Below are 13579 nucleotides of genomic sequence, written 5' to 3'. Positions count from 1 at the left end.
TCCCTCAGTGAGACACAGACCCCCCCAGTCACCCCACCCCAATCACCCCTCAATGAGATACAGACCCCCCCCCAGCAACCCCACCCTAATCACCCCTCACTGAGACACAGACCCCCCCCAGCCACCACCCACCCCAACCACACCTCAGTGAGACACAGGTTACCCCCCTTCCTTTCCCCCTGCCTTTTTCATTAAGAATTAGATGCAGATTCTACTTGACAATTATTTTTATTGTTGCAAAACAGCAGGAGAAGCTGGGGCAGGGTCTGTGTCCGGCAGCTGGCTGGGGAGGCTCTGATGGACATCGAGTCACTGTCCTGGCCCCTCTGGGGTGTCTGCAGCCCCCTTGGTGTCAGACGGTGGGGAGATGGGGTCTTGCCATGTCACCGGCGGTGCCTTTCCCTGGGGCTGCAAAGGCAGGGACCGCAGTGGTGAGGGGCTCCCGATCCATGGGTCAGCTCTGGGGTGCTGAGTCCAGCAGGCCACGGGACAGTGGCTGGGACAAGTTCTTGCTTCCTCCCATCGTCTCAGCTGGGTTGATTCTGCGCCTATCACTCAGAAGGTCAGCGCTCCTTGTGTGCTCAGGGAGGGGTCACAGGGGCAGGCAGGGGAATGTCTGCAATCAGCGCCAATCATCACCAGGGCAGGGAGTGAATCCTCTTCTAGGGAACAGGTGGGGCCCTGGAGCCGTTCCTCTGTTCACAGGGAAGGGGAACGTTCTCACCCGTTTTCATTACAACTCCATGTCCCTGGCAGTCTTCACTGATTTGCCAATGGAGGGTAACTTCACAGCAGTGAAATTCTGCACCTCGTCTCCATTCAGCAGGATCCTCTTCTCTCCTGCGTAGTTTTCCCCATCGAAGAAGACCACAGCTCCCTTAGTTACTTTGAGAGAAAAATACTTTTCCTGCAGTTGAGGTGCCTTACTTTGAAATATCTCCCCTGTGCCCCTGAAGAAAGGGTGAGGATAGAAGGTGATTTCGGAGTTGTCGATTCCCCCATTGATCATGCGCACAGATTGGATGCTAGTGAGCGTCGAGGGGAATGCTTGATTTCCTACCCTGAAGATTCTGAAGTCCCCTCTATAATTGAGAGAATCAAAGACGACCCAGGCGTCTCCTGCCACAGTGATGCTCCGGACAGTGGTCTCATTTAAGTCATCAGGTATACATGGGTCATCTCCGGAGATCGTCACAGGAGAGCCTTTGTACATCTGGAATCTGAGAAAATTTGCCATGCTGTTCTGCCGTGCCGTCAGTCAGCGTTCGGAGTCACTGGATGCTCAGATTGGAAATGTTCCTTCTCGAGCAGCCAAACTGCATTTATATATTCTCCTTTGCTCCAAGGGGATGAGGTTTGCTAGCCTGGGGGAAGGTCAGGGCATGGGCTGTGCTTATAGTAAAGAGGCGGGACGGGGTGCCTTCACGCCCTGGAGATTTTTGATCAGCACTCGTCATGTCCTTGCACAAACAAAGCCTGTCCCCGACCTTTCCTCAGGAGGGGGCAGATTCTGGTCCCGTTGGAGCAGCGACGCTGCCAGAGTAACTGTGTGGCATTGCAGAGAACCAGGACAGGGTGATGCCCCAAGGAATTCTCTAGAACTAGCACCCGCCAAGCACCCAGGAGAAATCCATCCAGCTCCAGAGATTCCTTCTGCTGCCTGGTGGGTACTACAGGACAGCCTGACACAGAGGCCTCAAAGATCGGGGAACCATTGTGCCAAGCGCTGCAGAGTCACACAGTGAAAAACAGACCCTGCCCTACTGAGATCAGGGCCCTGTTGTGCCAGGCGCTGTACAGACACCCTGCTCCTGTTCCATTGGCAAGAGTGACAGCAGGCAGCGGGGTCACTTAGCGCCTGTGGGCCTGGTTCAGGGGGGAGGGGAGCAGGTGTGAGGGGATAGAAGGGAGTCGAGCCACCCGGAGCCACTCCACCAAGGGGCTGGGAGAAGGACTCAGCTGCACGCCCTGAGTCCCCCTGTCACATCATGCAGGGCCTGGCCTGTGACTCAGGGCTTGCCCTCAGATGGTCTATGGCCCATCCCCGGGGGCTGCACAGACTGGCAGAGCCCCCAGCCTGGGCTGAGACCCATGGGCCGGGCCTAGGGGAGCTATTGCTGCAGGCTGGCCGCACATGGAGGCCTCGGTTCATGCTCCGCTCGCACTTTTGAGGTTCCCTCAGCAGCCCTGAGGGGGAGGCAGGGGGGTTACGATCCCCTGGTGGGGCCCCAGCTTGGGAACCTGTGAGCCAGCCCAGCGGGGTCCGGCCTCCCTAGGCTGACACCCAACGCTCTTACTGCAGAGAGGTCGCGGGGCCACATGCCTCATGTTACCGTCCCCGGCTCAGGCCCAGCTCCCATCCAGCTCTCCCTGGGGCTCCCACAGCCCCTCCGGCAGCAAGCAACGGGTCACCAGCACTCTCCACTGCCCTTCCCTGCCATGCAGCGGGCAGCCAGCAGAGGCAGGGGCAGGGACAGCCCTGCTCAGAGCACGTCCAGCTCGGGGGCTGCAGACGAGGCAGGAGGAGGGGTCGGCAGGCGGCGCCAAGTGCCTCAGTGTGCATCTGGGACAATGAGCTGGGAGAGCCCACGAGTCCATGGGGCAGAGTTGCCCCCAGGGCCTGCACTCTACTGGAGCCCCTTGCCCCTGGGCCTCTGCTGCGGGTGCAGAAGGGGCGAGCAGGGTTCCATTCGCTCAGGACATGTCCGTGGGAGGCCGTGAAATCCTCGGTGTCAAGGGGGCAGAACAGGCGTCACCCACAGGTTGCGTGCGGATCTGGGTTCCCTTCATGGCCGGGTCACCTGCTGAGGCCCCTGCGGAGCTCCCTGGAACTGAGCGAGAGGGAGGGAAAGAACCGAGCTGTGTAACGTGCCAAGGGATTTCGCTCCTACCCCCTCCCACCGCCGCCCGAGAGTTCTGAGGAACTGCACCCGGCCACTCTGCACCCTCTGTGCTCAGGCTGTTATCAAACCGCTCCCTTCTGGGGAATGCGGGACACTGCTCTTGGAGAGGAGATAGTCTCACTGCTTCCATTCACAACGTTTGCGGGCTGCTGCAGCTCCCGGGGTGGGAGATGCCCCTTCCCGCTCTGCTGCTCTGTAGGGGAGGATCGCTCCCAGCCTGCCAGGGCCACATGCCCCTCGGCGTGCCCGGAATCCCCCTGGCAGCACTGGCTGTGATGGTCCTAGGCTTGCAGCTCCTCAGCGCCCTGGGCCTACAGGCTCTGGCCTCCAGGGCAGCGTGCCAGGTGGACAGCCCCAGAGTCATGGAGCCCAGGGCACGCAGGGTCTGGTCTCTAGGGCTGCCTGTCACGGACTCACAGGGCTCGTGCTCTCTCGGCTCTGTACGGTCCCTGGGAGGAAACCCCTTCAGTGTGACACCCTACTCGGGGTTCTCTCTCTCTCAGGGGTTAAGCCGTAGGCCCTTCTGCCTCCTGGAACCGCCTTCAGCACGCCTGTCTCTCGCCGTGGGCCCCCTCAGGGAGTCCACTTTCTCTAGACCCCTGGGGCCTCCACTCCCAGAGGGAATAATGCCACCCTGTTCTCTAGACCGGAGCGACTCATCCAGCGTAACACAGGAGGGTTTATTCAGCATCTTAGCACAGCACAGGAAACTCTCAGGGCCACAGGCCTGGCCTCCCTCAGCACCGTACATCTAGGTCTGTCCTACCTCTTGGTGGTCTCTGGCTGCTCTCTCCTCCTAGCCTAGAAAACCCCTCCTTCCACTTGGGCATCTGACATCACCTCCCCCAAGACTCATCTCTGTCCTTTGTCTTCTGTCCCAGGTAAACAGGCAGCCTGGGCCTCCTCTTCTCTCAGCCTCTCCTCTCATCCGTCTTTGTTCCTCACTGGCTGGAACCGGCTGGTCAGGTCACCGGGGTCCTCTCTCCGCAGCCTATTGTCCTCTCGCTGGCCAGAAGCGGCTGTGACTTCCGAGCTGGGCCTCCCGGTCACCAGGTCACCAGTTGCTGGGGTATCCATTTTCCAGGCCGTTCGCTGACCCTCTGTAACAAAAAACTCCCTCTCCCTCCACCTTGTTAAGCCACAAGTAGTCCGTGTGGCCCCTTAGAGACTAACACATTTCTTTGGGCATAAGCTTTTGTGGGCCACAACCCACTTCATCAGATGCATGGAGTGAAAGATACAGTAAGCAGGTATAAATATACAGCACATGAAAAGATGGGAGTTGTCTTACCAAGTCGGGGGTCAGTGTTAACAAAGCCAATTTAAGCATGGTGCATGTGGCCCATTCCCAAATTACCAGCCACTCCCAGTCTTTATTCAGGCCTAATTTGATGGTGTCAAGTTTGCCAATTAATTCCAGTTCTGCAGTTTCTCGCTGAAGTCTGTTTTTGAAGTGTTTTTGTTGACGAGTGGCCACTTTTAAGTCTGTTATTGACTGTCCAGGGAGAGTGAAGTGCTCTCCCACTGGTTTTTGAATGTTCCAGTTCTCGATGTCTGATTTGTGTCCATTGAGTCTTTTGCACAGCAACTCTCCGGTTTGGCCAATGTACGTGGCAGAGGGGCATTGCTGGCACAGGATGGCATAGATCACATTGGTAGATGTGCAGATGAACGAGCCCCTGATGGTGTGGCTGATGTGGTTAGGTCCTCTAATGGTGTCCCTTGAATAGATATGCGGACAGAGGTGGCAATGGGGTTTGTTGCAGGGATTTGTTCCTAGGTTAGGGTTTCTGTTGTGTGGTGCGTAGTTGCTGGGGAGTATTTGCTTCAGATTCGGGGGCTGTCTGTAAGCTAGGACTGGCCTGTCTCCCAAGGTCTGTGAGAGTGAGGGATCGTTCTTCAGGACAGGTGGTAGATCCTGGATGATGCGCTGGAGAGGTTTTAGTTGGGGGCTGTAGGTGATGGCTAGTGGCGTTCTGTTCCTTTTTTGCTGGGCCCGTCCTGTAGTAGGTGACTTCTGGGTACCCTTCTGGCTCTCTCAATCTATTTCTTCACTTCCCCAAGTGGGTATTGTAGTTGTAAGAACACTTGATAGAGATCCTGTAAGTGTTTGTCTCTGTCTGAGGGGTTGGAGCAAATGCGGTTGTATCTTAGAGCTTGGCTGTAGACAATGGATTGTGTGATGTGGTCTGGATGAAAGCTGAAGGCATGTAGGTAAGTATAGTGGTCAGTAGGTTTCCGGTATAGAGTGGTGTTTATGTGACCATCGCTTGTTAGCACTGTAGTGTCCAGGAAGTGGATCTCTTCTGTGGACTGGTCTCGGCCGAGGTTGATGGTGGGGTGGAAATTGTTGAAATCCTGGTGGAATTCCTCAAGGGCCTCCTTCCATGGGTCCAGATAAGAACATAAGAATGGCCATCCTGGGTCAAACCAAAGGTCCATCAAGCCCAGTATCCTGTCCTCTGACAGTGGCCAATGGCAGGTGCCCCAGAGGGAATGAACAGACAGGTTATCATCAAGTGATCCATGCCCTGTCACCCAATCCCAGCTCCTGGCAACCTGGGACTAGGGACACCTAGCCTGATGATGAAGATGTCATCAATGTAGCGCAAGCAGAGGAGGGGCGCTAGGGGGCAAGAGCTGAGGAAGCGTTGCTCTAAGTCAGCCATAAAAATGTTGGCGTCCTGTGGGGCCATGCAGGTACCCATAGCAGTGCCGCTGACTTGAAGGTATAAAGTTAGCACTCGCCGAGGGGCTCTCTGCCTCTATTTTTACTGATTCTCGGTATGCCTTTGGGATTATGCATGACTTTGGCACCCTCTGGCAGGCTCGAGGTTTTCTTTCCTCTACTGGCACCCCTATCAAGAATGGCCCCTACATTGCCGCCCTCCTGTATGCAGTTTTACTACCGTCTGCCTTGGCAATTGTTAAGTGTACTGGCCACTCAGCGGCAGACACCGAGGTGGCAAAAGGTAATGCACTTGCTGATGCTGCTGCAAAACATGCCGCCACTATAAAACCTTCACCAGAAGCATTTCTTGGTCCTCTCTCTGTCACGCCACCATCCCTGTCTCATCTCGCTCAGCTCCAGGATTCTGCCCCAGAAACAGAGAAAGACTCCTGGAGTGCTTTGGGTTGCTCTTTGCATTCTGATTCCCTTTGGTGATCGCCCACCGGTACCTTTGTAGCCCCCCTCTCACTCTACCCATCTCTAGCCGCCCTGCTACATGGTGTTTCGCATGTCGGCAAGGAGGGGATGGTCTCTGCTATGAGTAAGGCGGGGTGGTGGGCTCCCCATTTCAGCTCCTTTGCAACCCGCCACTGTGCCGCTTGTGTTACTTGTCAAAGCCACAATGTAGGCAAATCTGTAAAAGTAACACAAGGGTTCCGGGGTTTGCCTCAAGCACCTTTCCTACACTGGCAACTTGATTTTGTACAAATGCCAAAGTGTCAGAAATATGAATTCATTTTAGTTATAATATGTCTGTTTTCGGGTTGGATTGAAGCCTTTCCCTGTCGCAAAGCTGATTCATTGTCCTTTGCAAAATGACTGTTAAACCACATTATCCCTACCAAGGGAATTCCTGCCACTTTGTCTAGTGACCGGGGAACACATTCTACTGGAAAAATTGTTCAACATCTAAACCAGGTATTACATGTCACCCACCTGTTGCACTGCCCTTACCATCCACAGAGTGCAGGGGCAGTTGAAAGGCGAAATGGTGTGCTTAAAAATAAGCTGGCAAAAATCTGTAGTTCCATAGGGTTAAACTGGCCAGCTGCTTTACCACTGGCCCTTATGGAAATTCGGTCATCCCCATCCCAGAGACACAAATTGAGTCCGTTTGAAATCATCATGGGACGCCCTATGCGAACGATGGCTACTATTACCCCAGCCCCAGACCTAAACCCAACTCACAGCACGCTCCTCCAGTACTGCAAAGGGTTAATGCAAGCGGTGAGCTCCTTCCATTGGCAGGTGCGAGCAGCTTGGCCGAGGGAACCCACCTCTGCTGCCTGTCACACTCCTGAGCCTGGTGAGTGGGTCTGCCTGCGGCACCACCTTCGGAAGCCCGCCTTGGAACCCCAGTGGAAGGGTCCATGCCAGGTACTGCTCACCACCCAGACAGCAGTGAAATTATCCGGCATCGCTGCATGGATCCACGCCTCACAGTGTAAGCCAGCGCCACCTCAAGGGGACCAAGCACCTCTGCAAGACCACGCAGAACCAGCTTCAACCCTAGAAGACAAAGAGGAACAGCCTGCAATACCTTACAATCTGCGCGCTCGTAAGGGGGGAGAGGGATAGCTCAGTGGTTTGAGCATTGGCCTGCTAAACCCAGGGTTGTGAGTTCAATCCTTGAGGGGGCCATTTAGGGATCTGGGGCAAAAACTTGTGGATTGGTCCTGCTTTAAGCAGGGGGTTGGACTAGATGACCTCCTGAGGTCCCTTCCAACCCTGATATTCTATGATTCTATGAAAGGAGTCGAGCCACCCGGAGCCATTCCACCAAGGGGCTGGGAGAAGGGCTCAGCTGCACCCCCGATTCCCCCCGTCACAAAACGCAGGGCCTGGCCTGTGACTTGGGGCTTCCCCTCAGATGGCCCATGGCCCATTCCCGGGGGCTACAGGGATGGACACAGGGATCCCTCCCTGAGGCGGCAAAGGGCAGGGGAGACGGTCGTTGTTATGACACCTTCCTACGTGCGCCTGCCCCGCTCCTGGCCCCCCTGCTCCCTGCAGGGCTAGAGAAACTCCTGGGGGCCTTGTCTGCGGCTCCCACTTGCTTTCCCTGGGATGCCGGGTGCTCAGCGTGGGGAAACATCAGCCCCTCGTCTTGGCCAGCTCTTGCCTCGGGTAGAAACGACCCTCTCCTCCCCGCATCGTCACGGCTCCTCTCCAGCCCTCAGCAGTCTCTGGAGTCGATGATCTCGCCCAGGGTCTCTCAGCCCTTTCCGTCCTAGCGTCCCCCTACCATCCAGCTGGGACCTGCGGGCTGGGCGGCTAAGGACCCCGGGGTCCTGGCAGGCGCTTGTCTGCAGAGACTGGTGCTGCCTGGGGAAAGGGCTGAACTCTGTGTCCCAGGGAACAAAACCCAGCTCGCAGAGCACAGACTGGCAGAGCCCCCAGCCTGGGCTGAGACCCATGGGCCGGGCCTAGGGGAGCTATTGCTGCAGGCTGGCCGCACATGGAGGCCTCGGTTCATGCTCCGCTCGCACTTTTGAGGTTCCCTCAGCAGCCCTGAGGGGGAGGCAGGGGGGTTACGATCCCCTGGTGGGGCCCCAGCTTGGGAACCTGTGAGCCAGCCCAGCGGGGTCCGGCCTCCCTAGGCTGACACCCAACGCTCTTACTGCAGAGAGGTCGCGGGGCCACATGCCTCATGTTACCGTCCCCGGCTCAGGCCCAGCTCCCATCCAGCTCTCCCTGGGGCTCCCACAGCCCCTCCGGCAGCAAGCAACGGGTCACCAGCACTCTCCACTGCCCTTCCCTGCCATGCAGCGGGCAGCCAGCAGAGGCAGGGGCAGGGACAGCCCTGCTCAGAGCACGTCCAGCTCGGGGGCTGCAGACGAGGCAGGAGGAGGGGTCGGCAGGCGGCGCCAAGTGCCTCAGTGTGCATCTGGGACAATGAGCTGGGAGAGCCCACGAGTCCATGGGGCAGAGTTGCCCCCAGGGCCTGCACTCTACTGGAGCCCCTTGCCCCTGGGCCTCTGCTGCGGGTGCAGAAGGGGCGAGCAGGGTTCCATTCGCTCAGGACATGTCCGTGGGAGGCCGTGAAATCCTCGGTGTCAAGGGGGCAGAACAGGCGTCACCCACAGGTTGCGTGCGGATCTGGGTTCCCTTCATGGCCGGGTCACCTGCTGAGGCCCCTGCGGAGCTCCCTGGAACTGAGCGAGAGGGAGGGAAAGAACCGAGCTGTGTAACGTGCCAAGGGATTTCGCTCCTACCCCCTCCCACCGCCGCCCGAGAGTTCTGAGGAACTGCACCCGGCCACTCTGCACCCTCTGTGCTCAGGCTGTTATCAAACCGCTCCCTTCTGGGGAATGCGGGACACTGCTCTTGGAGAGGAGATAGTCTCACTGCTTCCATTCACAACGTTTGCGGGCTGCTGCAGCTCCCGGGGTGGGAGATGCCCCTTCCCGCTCTGCTGCTCTGTAGGGGAGGATCGCTCCCAGCCTGCCAGGGCCACATGCCCCTCGGCGTGCCCGGAATCCCCCTGGCAGCACTGGCTGTGATGGTCCTAGGCTTGCAGCTCCTCAGCGCCCTGGGCCTACAGGCTCTGGCCTCCAGGGCAGCGTGCCAGGTGGACAGCCCCAGAGTCATGGAGCCCAGGGCACGCAGGGTCTGGTCTCTAGGGCTGCCTGTCACGGACTCACAGGGCTCGTGCTCTCTCGGCTCTGTACGGTCCCTGGGAGGAAACCCCTTCAGTGTGACACCCTACTCGGGGTTCTCTCTCTCTCAGGGGTTAAGCCGTAGGCCCTTCTGCCTCCTGGAACCGCCTTCAGCACGCCTGTCTCTCGCCGTGGGCCCCCTCAGGGAGTCCACTTTCTCTAGACCCCTGGGGCCTCCACTCCCAGAGGGAATAATGCCACCCTGTTCTCTAGACCGGAGCGACTCATCCAGCGTAACACAGGAGGGTTTATTCAGCATCTTAGCACAGCACAGGAAACTCTCAGGGCCACAGGCCTGGCCTCCCTCAGCACCGTACATCTAGGTCTGTCCTACCTCTTGGTGGTCTCTGGCTGCTCTCTCCTCCTAGCCTAGAAAACCCCTCCTTCCACTTGGGCATCTGACATCACCTCCCCCAAGACTCATCTCTGTCCTTTGTCTTCTGTCCCAGGTAAACAGGCAGCCTGGGCCTCCTCTTCTCTCAGCCTCTCCTCTCATCCGTCTTTGTTCCTCACTGGCTGGAACCGGCTGGTCAGGTCACCGGGGTCCTCTCTCCGCAGCCTATTGTCCTCTCGCTGGCCAGAAGCGGCTGTGACTTCCGAGCTGGGCCTCCCGGTCACCAGGTCACCAGTTGCTGGGGTATCCATTTTCCAGGCCGTTCGCTGACCCTCTGTAACAAAAAACTCCCTCTCCCTCCACCTTGTTAAGCCACAAGTAGTCCGTGTGGCCCCTTAGAGACTAACACATTTCTTTGGGCATAAGCTTTTGTGGGCCACAACCCACTTCATCAGATGCATGGAGTGAAAGATACAGTAAGCAGGTATAAATATACAGCACATGAAAAGATGGGAGTTGTCTTACCAAGTCGGGGGTCAGTGTTAACAAAGCCAATTTAAGCATGGTGCATGTGGCCCATTCCCAAATTACCAGCCACTCCCAGTCTTTATTCAGGCCTAATTTGATGGTGTCAAGTTTGCCAATTAATTCCAGTTCTGCAGTTTCTCGCTGAAGTCTGTTTTTGAAGTGTTTTTGTTGACGAGTGGCCACTTTTAAGTCTGTTATTGACTGTCCAGGGAGAGTGAAGTGCTCTCCCACTGGTTTTTGAATGTTCCAGTTCTCGATGTCTGATTTGTGTCCATTGAGTCTTTTGCACAGCAACTCTCCGGTTTGGCCAATGTACGTGGCAGAGGGGCATTGCTGGCACAGGATGGCATAGATCACATTGGTAGATGTGCAGATGAACGAGCCCCTGATGGTGTGGCTGATGTGGTTAGGTCCTCTAATGGTGTCCCTTGAATAGATATGCGGACAGAGGTGGCAATGGGGTTTGTTGCAGGGATTTGTTCCTAGGTTAGGGTTTCTGTTGTGTGGTGCGTAGTTGCTGGGGAGTATTTGCTTCAGATTCGGGGGCTGTCTGTAAGCTAGGACTGGCCTGTCTCCCAAGGTCTGTGAGAGTGAGGGATCGTTCTTCAGGACAGGTGGTAGATCCTGGATGATGCGCTGGAGAGGTTTTAGTTGGGGGCTGTAGGTGATGGCTAGTGGCGTTCTGTTCCTTTTTTGCTGGGCCCGTCCTGTAGTAGGTGACTTCTGGGTACCCTTCTGGCTCTCTCAATCTATTTCTTCACTTCCCCAAGTGGGTATTGTAGTTGTAAGAACACTTGATAGAGATCCTGTAAGTGTTTGTCTCTGTCTGAGGGGTTGGAGCAAATGCGGTTGTATCTTAGAGCTTGGCTGTAGACAATGGATTGTGTGATGTGGTCTGGATGAAAGCTGAAGGCATGTAGGTAAGTATAGTGGTCAGTAGGTTTCCGGTATAGAGTGGTGTTTATGTGACCATCGCTTGTTAGCACTGTAGTGTCCAGGAAGTGGATCTCTTCTGTGGACTGGTCTCGGCCGAGGTTGATGGTGGGGTGGAAATTGTTGAAATCCTGGTGGAATTCCTCAAGGGCCTCCTTCCATGGGTCCAGATAAGAACATAAGAATGGCCATCCTGGGTCAAACCAAAGGTCCATCAAGCCCAGTATCCTGTCCTCTGACAGTGGCCAATGGCAGGTGCCCCAGAGGGAATGAACAGACAGGTTATCATCAAGTGATCCATGCCCTGTCACCCAATCCCAGCTCCTGGCAACCTGGGACTAGGGACACCTAGCCTGATGATGAAGATGTCATCAATGTAGCGCAAGCAGAGGAGGGGCGCTAGGGGGCAAGAGCTGAGGAAGCGTTGCTCTAAGTCAGCCATAAAAATGTTGGCGTCCTGTGGGGCCATGCAGGTACCCATAGCAGTGCCGCTGACTTGAAGGTATAAAGTTAGCACTCGCCGAGGGGCTCTCTGCCTCTATTTTTACTGATTCTCGGTATGCCTTTGGGATTATGCATGACTTTGGCACCCTCTGGCAGGCTCGAGGTTTTCTTTCCTCTACTGGCACCCCTATCAAGAATGGCCCCTACATTGCCGCCCTCCTGTATGCAGTTTTACTACCGTCTGCCTTGGCAATTGTTAAGTGTACTGGCCACTCAGCGGCAGACACCGAGGTGGCAAAAGGTAATGCACTTGCTGATGCTGCTGCAAAACATGCCGCCACTATAAAACCTTCACCAGAAGCATTTCTTGGTCCTCTCTCTGTCACGCCACCATCCCTGTCTCATCTCGCTCAGCTCCAGGATTCTGCCCCAGAAACAGAGAAAGACTCCTGGAGTGCTTTGGGTTGCTCTTTGCATTCTGATTCCCTTTGGTGATCGCCCACCGGTACCTTTGTAGCCCCCCTCTCACTCTACCCATCTCTAGCCGCCCTGCTACATGGTGTTTCGCATGTCGGCAAGGAGGGGATGGTCTCTGCTATGAGTAAGGCGGGGTGGTGGGCTCCCCATTTCAGCTCCTTTGCAACCCGCCACTGTGCCGCTTGTGTTACTTGTCAAAGCCACAATGTAGGCAAATCTGTAAAAGTAACACAAGGGTTCCGGGGTTTGCCTCAAGCACCTTTCCTACACTGGCAACTTGATTTTGTACAAATGCCAAAGTGTCAGAAATATGAATTCATTTTAGTTATAATATGTCTGTTTTCGGGTTGGATTGAAGCCTTTCCCTGTCGCAAAGCTGATTCATTGTCCTTTGCAAAATGACTGTTAAACCACATTATCCCTACCAAGGGAATTCCTGCCACTTTGTCTAGTGACCGGGGAACACATTCTACTGGAAAAATTGTTCAACATCTAAACCAGGTATTACATGTCACCCACCTGTTGCACTGCCCTTACCATCCACAGAGTGCAGGGGCAGTTGAAAGGCGAAATGGTGTGCTTAAAAATAAGCTGGCAAAAATCTGTAGTTCCATAGGGTTAAACTGGCCAGCTGCTTTACCACTGGCCCTTATGGAAATTCGGTCATCCCCATCCCAGAGACACAAATTGAGTCCGTTTGAAATCATCATGGGACGCCCTATGCGAACGATGGCTACTATTACCCCAGCCCCAGACCTAAACCCAACTCACAGCACGCTCCTCCAGTACTGCAAAGGGTTAATGCAAGCGGTGAGCTCCTTCCATTGGCAGGTGCGAGCAGCTTGGCCGAGGGAACCCACCTCTGCTGCCTGTCACACTCCTGAGCCTGGTGAGTGGGTCTGCCTGCGGCACCACCTTCGGAAGCCCGCCTTGGAACCCCAGTGGAAGGGTCCATGCCAGGTACTGCTCACCACCCAGACAGCAGTGAAATTATCCGGCATCGCTGCATGGATCCACGCCTCACAGTGTAAGCCAGCGCCACCTCAAGGGGACCAAGCACCTCTGCAAGACCACGCAGAACCAGCTTCAACCCTAGAAGACAAAGAGGAACAGCCTGCAATACCTTACAATCTGCGCGCTCGTAAGGGGGGAGAGGGATAGCTCAGTGGTTTGAGCATTGGCCTGCTAAACCCAGGGTTGTGAGTTCAATCCTTGAGGGGGCCATTTAGGGATCTGGGGCAAAAACTTGTGGATTGGTCCTGCTTTAAGCAGGGGGTTGGACTAGATGACCTCCTGAGGTCCCTTCCAACCCTGATATTCTATGATTCTATGAAAGGAGTCGAGCCACCCGGAGCCATTCCACCAAGGGGCTGGGAGAAGGGCTCAGCTGCACCCCCGATTCCCCCCGTCACAAAACGCAGGGCCTGGCCTGTGACTTGGGGCTTCCCCTCAGATGGCCCATGGCCCATTCCCGGGGGCTACAGGGATGGACACAGGGATCCCTCCCTGAGGCGGCAAAGGGCAGGGGAGACGGTCGTTGTTATGACACCTTCCTACGTGCGCCTGCCCC

General features: G+C 56.0%; 1 long non-coding RNA gene across 1 annotated transcript; it reads right to left on the bottom strand.

Annotated features, from left to right (window-relative positions):
* Positions 1-209: 209 nt before the first annotated feature.
* LOC142069981 (uncharacterized) lies at positions 210-10644 on the bottom strand. Its single transcript, XR_012665940.1, has 2 exons — positions 6912-10644; positions 210-1213 (listed from the first exon to the last, which is right to left on the bottom strand). It is a non-coding gene; the product is annotated as an uncharacterized LOC142069981 (long non-coding RNA).
* Positions 10645-13579: the final 2935 nt, after the last annotated feature.

This window comes from Caretta caretta, chromosome 24, assembly GCF_965140235.1.
Source record: "Caretta caretta isolate rCarCar2 chromosome 24, rCarCar1.hap1, whole genome shotgun sequence".
Classification (NCBI taxonomy): domain Eukaryota; kingdom Metazoa; phylum Chordata; order Testudines; family Cheloniidae; genus Caretta; species Caretta caretta.
This window is presented reverse-complemented; position numbering and strand designations above follow the sequence as displayed.